Genomic DNA, 5,932 nt, shown 5'->3' on the forward strand with positions numbered 1-5,932 from the left:
CTGATGTTGAAGCTGAAACTCCAATACTTTGGCCACCTCATGCGAAGAGTTGACTCATTGGGAAAGATCCTGATGCTGGGAAGGATTGGGGGCAGGAGGAGAAGGGGATGACAGAGGATGGGATGGCTGGATGGCATCACCGACTCAATGGACATGAGTTTGGGTAAACTCCGGGAGTTGGTGATGGACAGGGAGGCCTGGTATGTTGCAATTCATGGGGTTGCAAAGAGTCGGACACGACTGAGCGACTGAACTGAACTGATAGCTCAGTTGGTAAAGAATCTGCCTGCAATGCAGGAGACCCCAGTTCGATTCCTGAGTCGGGAAGATCCCCTGGAGAAGGGATAGGTTACCCACTCCAGTATTCTTGGGCTTCCCTTGTGGCTCAGCTGGTAAAGAATCTGCCTATAATGCAGGAGACCTGGGTTCAATCCCTAGGTTGAGAAGATCCCCTGGAAAAGCAGAAGGCTACCCATTCCAGACAGTCCATGGGGTTGCAAAGAGTTGGACACAACTGGGGGAATTTCACTTTCACTTTCCTCTTATATAGTACTAACTGGCAGCGGGTGGGGGGTGGGGGGACAGCTTTGTGCAGCTATTTGGGCCTAATCCTGAGTCATGTATGCAGCAGGTGCTCAGTGCATGGGTTTTTGTTTTGCGTTTTGTGAAACTAGGTGACCATTGTAGATGCCATTTCAGATGCATTCATTCCTGTATTGTTGCAAACTTGAATCTTCTGAGATATGTCAGACTACACAAGGATTTAAAGATTCCTTCACCCTCTTCAACAAGATTTTGGCTAAAGATTTGAAAGGATCAAGGTTGAATAGAAGACTTTCCAGCCAAAATGGAAAAAGCATCTAAAGTGATAAAAACCCATCTTAAGGACAGTGTTAAGAAAACTCTCACCAAGCTATGCCAGAAAACTCATCTAAAATTACTATTAGGGAAGCCTAAAATGGAAAAAAGTCTTACAAATTGCTCTGCATATACCAGTGGCCCTAGAAGTGGACTAGGAATGAGCCCTTATGAAAGGATATATAGGAGAGCATGCTTAGCTCCTGGGCTTCCGCAGTGGCTTAGCAGTAAAGAATCTGCCTGCAATGCGGGAGCTGCAGGAGACATGGTTGGGGATCCCCTGTTCGATCCCTGGGTGGGGAAGTTCCCCTGGAGGAGGAAATGGCAACCCAATCCAGTATTCTTGCTTGGAGAATCCCCATGGACAGAGGAACCTGGCAGGCTACAGTCCATAGGGTCACTGAGTCAGACAAGACTGAAGTGACTGACCACGCACGCATGCTTAGCTCCTAAAAGTGAAAAGAGAAACATGTCTAACACAGGAGGTAAAATTAAGCAGTATGTTCAACAAGTTGTGTTCCACCAGGTCTCCCTTTCACCTGGAAGCTCCCTTTCCTCCCTTCAAAGCAGGAGGCCAGGTGCTGCTGAAAGTGTGAAAAGAGAGATGCCCTGAGCAGCAGCTTGAAGAAAAAGGGAAAGAATCCTATGCTCCTCAAGATTGAGGGGTATCAAAGAAAAAGGGGAGCGGGGGCGAAGTTCCCTGGTTGTCTAGTGGTTAAGAATCTTTCTGTCAATGCAGTGGATACTGGTTCAATCCCTGGTCTGGAAAGATCCCAAAGGCTGCAGGGCAAGTAAGCCCTTGAGTGACCACTACTGAGCCCATGCACCCCAGAGCCCAAGCTCCGCAACAAGAGAAGCCACTGCAGTGAGAAGCCTGCACACCGCACCTAGAGGATAGCCCCAGCTCGCCACGACTAGAGAAAGCCCGCTCGCAGCAACAAAGACCCAGAGCAGCCAAAAATAAGTACATAAATAAATATTTTTAAAAAAGAAACAAATGTGATAGTTTAAAAAAGAAAGAAAAGCAGAGGGGTGATTAATGCCGAGCACGACCCTGTGGGGCTGCTGGGCATGGAGGCCCTTTTGTCCCCCAGTTTTTGTAGGCAAGACTCCAGCTTCCATTACTCAGCACATGTTTTGATTAGCTAAATAAAATGAAAGACTTTATCTATTCATCCACTCATTCACTCGAAAAAATCATTAACATCATCAAACAAGCAACTACTCTGAGTTAGAATCTCTTCTAGGGGCGCTCGCCCTCGGGGACTGACATTCTAGTGCAGAGAGACTGATCACAGACAGATAAATTAGCAGATAACATGAGACCAGTGCTAGGAAGAAAGAATGAGTGAGTGAGTGAACAAATTTTCCATGGAGGAGAGGAGAAAGTGGATGAAAGGCTCAGGGAGGGAATTCCCATCCTCCTGCCATCACCCAGGAGGACTGGTGCTCTGCAGAGTCTGTCCTTGCCAAAGCTGGGGTTGCCCTGGCCTTATATTAGCCCGAGAGAAGATATTCCAGGAGGAGATATTTACTGTAGGTTTTAGAGCACTGGCCATCACCCCCCTCCACCTCCACCCAGAGGCACCAGAAATGAAACTGCTGGACTCTCAAAGGAAAGCCAGAACTCAGTCCACCACTAAGACCAAGGGCAGCCAGTAAAGCGGACAGCTGCCCGGGGACATTCAGAAAAGTGCAGCAGCATCAAAATGCTGCCGAGGAGGCCGTGTGCCCCAAGGTCAGGGCTGAGCTGGGACTAGAGGCAGCAGAAGAATCTTCTTCCTTCCTTTCATTTCTCCCTTCCTTCTCCTTCCCTCAGTGTGACCTTCCTTGGCCACTGGGTGCATATTACACTCCCAGTCTTCTCTCTTCCACTTCCCATTTTATTTTTCTCTGTGGCACTTATTACCTTCTAACACACTATATAGTTTATCTGTTGTGTTCTTGCTTTTTTAAAATTAAATTTTTGTTACTCAGTAATGAGGGGCTGGTTTACCATGATGTGACAATTGTAGTAGCAAGAGTAGTAGGCAGGAGCTCAGCATTCAATGTATCTAATACATAAAGCTTTAGTGATTCGTTAAATACTATGATACTATACAGGATCAAAACTTTCAACACTTCCCTAGATCTTTAATTGACATCTTTCAGACAAGGAGATTTGATCTCTGGGTTGGGAAGATCCCCTGCAGAAGGAGATGGCAACCCACTCCAGTGTTCTTGCCTAGGAAATTGCGTGGACAGAGGAGCCTGGCAGGTTACAGTCACAACAGAGTTGGAGATGACTTAGTGACTAAACAAGAACAGCAGATAAGTTAAATAATCTAAGCAGGTAACAAATTGCCTGCTGACATCATACTTAAGTGGAATTACCTTGCACAGGGAACTCTACTCAATACTCTGTAATGACCTGCTATACAGCAAAGTGTGGCAGGTATACATATACATATGCCCACTCTTTTTTGGATTCTATTCCCATATTGTGTTTGCTTTTGTCAACAATCCCCCAGACCCCAAATGCAAGTTCCATGAGGACAGGGATTTACCTCTTCTGCTCATTGTTATATTCTAGCACCCAGAATAGGGCCTGGCACACAGTAGGTGCTCAAAGAATATTACTCACCCCTTCCTTCATCCTTCCAAAATTCCTTGAGTGCTGGTTCTGTGCCCATACTGTGCTGTGGGCAGGGACGCGAGTCATCAATAAAACATCCTGGGACTCCCCTGGCAGTCCAGTGCTTAGAACTCTGTGCTTCCACTGCAGGGGGCATGGGTTCGATCGCTGGTCAAGGAACTAAGATCCCTCAAACAACTCACCCAGGCCCCAAAATAAATAACTAATAAGACATCACTCCTCTCTTTAAGGCGCTGATGGCCCCTGGGAGCCATCCTTGGGAATGGATGGCGCCAGAAACCTGTGTGCCCCTACCCCGACTTCATTCCCAAAGTTCCCCTCCATTCACTCCCCTCGCTGTGTGAATGAGGGGAAGTCTTTCCCTGTAACAGTGAGCACGCGTCCCTGAAAGCAAACCTTCCTTCTGGCTCTGCCCGGACCCAACAAGCAGCCTGGTCCAGTGGAATCAGACAGCCCAGAATTTGACTCTCCATCCTGTTCCCTGGCTTCTCTGAGATCTCAGTTTCTTCATCTGTAGGATGGGACTTCAGTATCCACCTTGCAAGGGTTCCATTGCAAGTAGAAGATGTCTAAAGGGTTTGGCCAGAGCAGGCAGTAATCAAAGGCCCCTCTTACTGACACTGTTCCTGTGGTGTCTGGCTGTGACTTGCAGCAGGCTGCCTCGCATAGAGAGGACACCCGGGTGCCCCATGCTGGCACAGGGAAGCCATGCTCCAGTCCCTAGCACCCTGGGCAGGCACTCAACCTCATGTGTTCCACACAGCATTCGTGGCTTTTACAAATCTGAGATTCAACCTGGCGATGACTTTTTAAAATCCAGCATTGGTGAGAGTGTGTGCTTGCCACTCTCACACCTGGCTCATGAGGCATGTGTTTTGTTTGGGAAAATCTAGTGATATCTCGGGGCCTCCCAGGTGGTGCTAGTCGTAAAGAACCCGCCTGCCAATGCAGGAGACAAAAGAGACACAGGTTCAATCCCTGGGTCAGGAAGATCCCCTAGAGGAAGTCATGGCAAGCCACTCCAGTATTCTTGCCTGGAGAATCCCATGAACAGAGGAGCAATATCTATCAAAACAATTCAGCCTCTAGGAATTCACTGAAACCTGTACAAAGACTCACAGACCTGAGTGTTCATGAAAATGTTATTTATAATACCAAGCAAATAAAAAAATAACTTCATTGTCTAACACTAGGTATTGACTAGATAAAACATATGATATATCCTGCCATTAAAAATAGTGTTATAGAAAAAGAATAATATGGGAAGATGTTTACAAACTATTAAATGAGTAAAGCAAATATAAATCAGTGTTATAGTATGAATCTCTTTCCCTCTCTTTCTCGTACTAAAGTTGCCTCTAGATGGTAGGATTACAAATGTTTTCTAATTTCTTCTTTGTGCTTTTCTGCATTTTCTTTTCTGTATAACCTGTTTTTAAAGAAAAATTAGAAAATCAAACTCATTTTTGCAAAATACAGACTAAGCAGAGATATAACAAATTACATAGTTAAATTTTATCTTATGTCATGTCGAGATCACTTATGTTAACCTATAGATAATTTCTGATCATAGCTCAATGAACTTGTGAAAAACTTTTAAACTGTCCTTATGATCTTCTGTTACTGGACCGGAAAGATCCTCTGGAGAAGGGAAAGGCTACCCACTCCAGTATTCTGGCCTGGAGAATTCCATGGACTGTATAGTACATGTGACTCGCAAAGAGTCGGACATGACTGAGTGACTTTCACTTCCATATATATATATATATGTAAATTCTTAACGCCCTTTTCTTTGGGAATAATGTTAATTTACAGAAAAGTTGCAAAGGTAGTACAGAAAGTGCCCCTGTTCCCCACCCCCATCCCTCCTAACTTGCATAACCAGGGTACACTTGTCACAACTAAGAAACCAGCACTGGTAACTAAACTTGACTTTATTTGGATTTCGCCAGTTTTCCCATTAACATTCTCATTCTGTGCCAGGGTACAATCCCTGGGTACCACATCGCCTTGATCTGTCCCTGTCTTTTCAGGCTTCCCTGGTCTGTGACAGTTTCTTGGACGTTCTTGATTTTTCATGTACCTGTATGAGTTTTGTAATCAGGACAAGAAAGGGATGACGACGAAGCAGAAGAAAAGAAGATGATGATGATGATGGTGATGGCGAAGAGTTATGTCCCGGAATGCCTTCGTTTTTATGTCGGTGGGAGGCAAAGGATCTTCTTTTCCTTTCTCTGTTCACCGGAACAAAACGGGGAAAGCAGTTGCTGCCTGGCATCTGTGAGATCCAGAGGCTGGGCGCCTTAATCCCTCCCTGCCCTCTGCCCTCTCGGTTCCTGCGCCCGCTACCGTTCCCCCCACCCCGATGCGGGGGCCCTTGGGTGCAGGGCGAGCCCGGGGCCGCGGGTCCCCTCGCCGGTTGGCGAGCGCGCGGGCGGC

General features: G+C 46.4%; 1 long non-coding RNA gene across 1 annotated transcript; it reads right to left on the reverse strand.

Annotated features, from left to right (window-relative positions):
• Nucleotides 1–4,621: 4,621 nt before the first annotated feature.
• On the reverse strand, nt 4,622–5,727 carry LOC145528530 (uncharacterized). The gene is made up of 2 exons (XR_014070486.1): nt 5,577–5,727; nt 4,622–4,922 (listed from the first exon to the last, which is right to left on the reverse strand). It is a non-coding gene; the product is annotated as an uncharacterized LOC145528530 (long non-coding RNA).
• Nucleotides 5,728–5,932: the final 205 nt, after the last annotated feature.

The sequence above is a fragment of the Giraffa tippelskirchi genome, chromosome 12 (assembly GCF_054371585.1).
Source record: "Giraffa tippelskirchi isolate mGirTip1 chromosome 12, T2T-mGirTip1v1.2.pri, whole genome shotgun sequence".
NCBI lineage: Eukaryota > Metazoa > Chordata > Mammalia > Artiodactyla > Giraffidae > Giraffa > Giraffa tippelskirchi.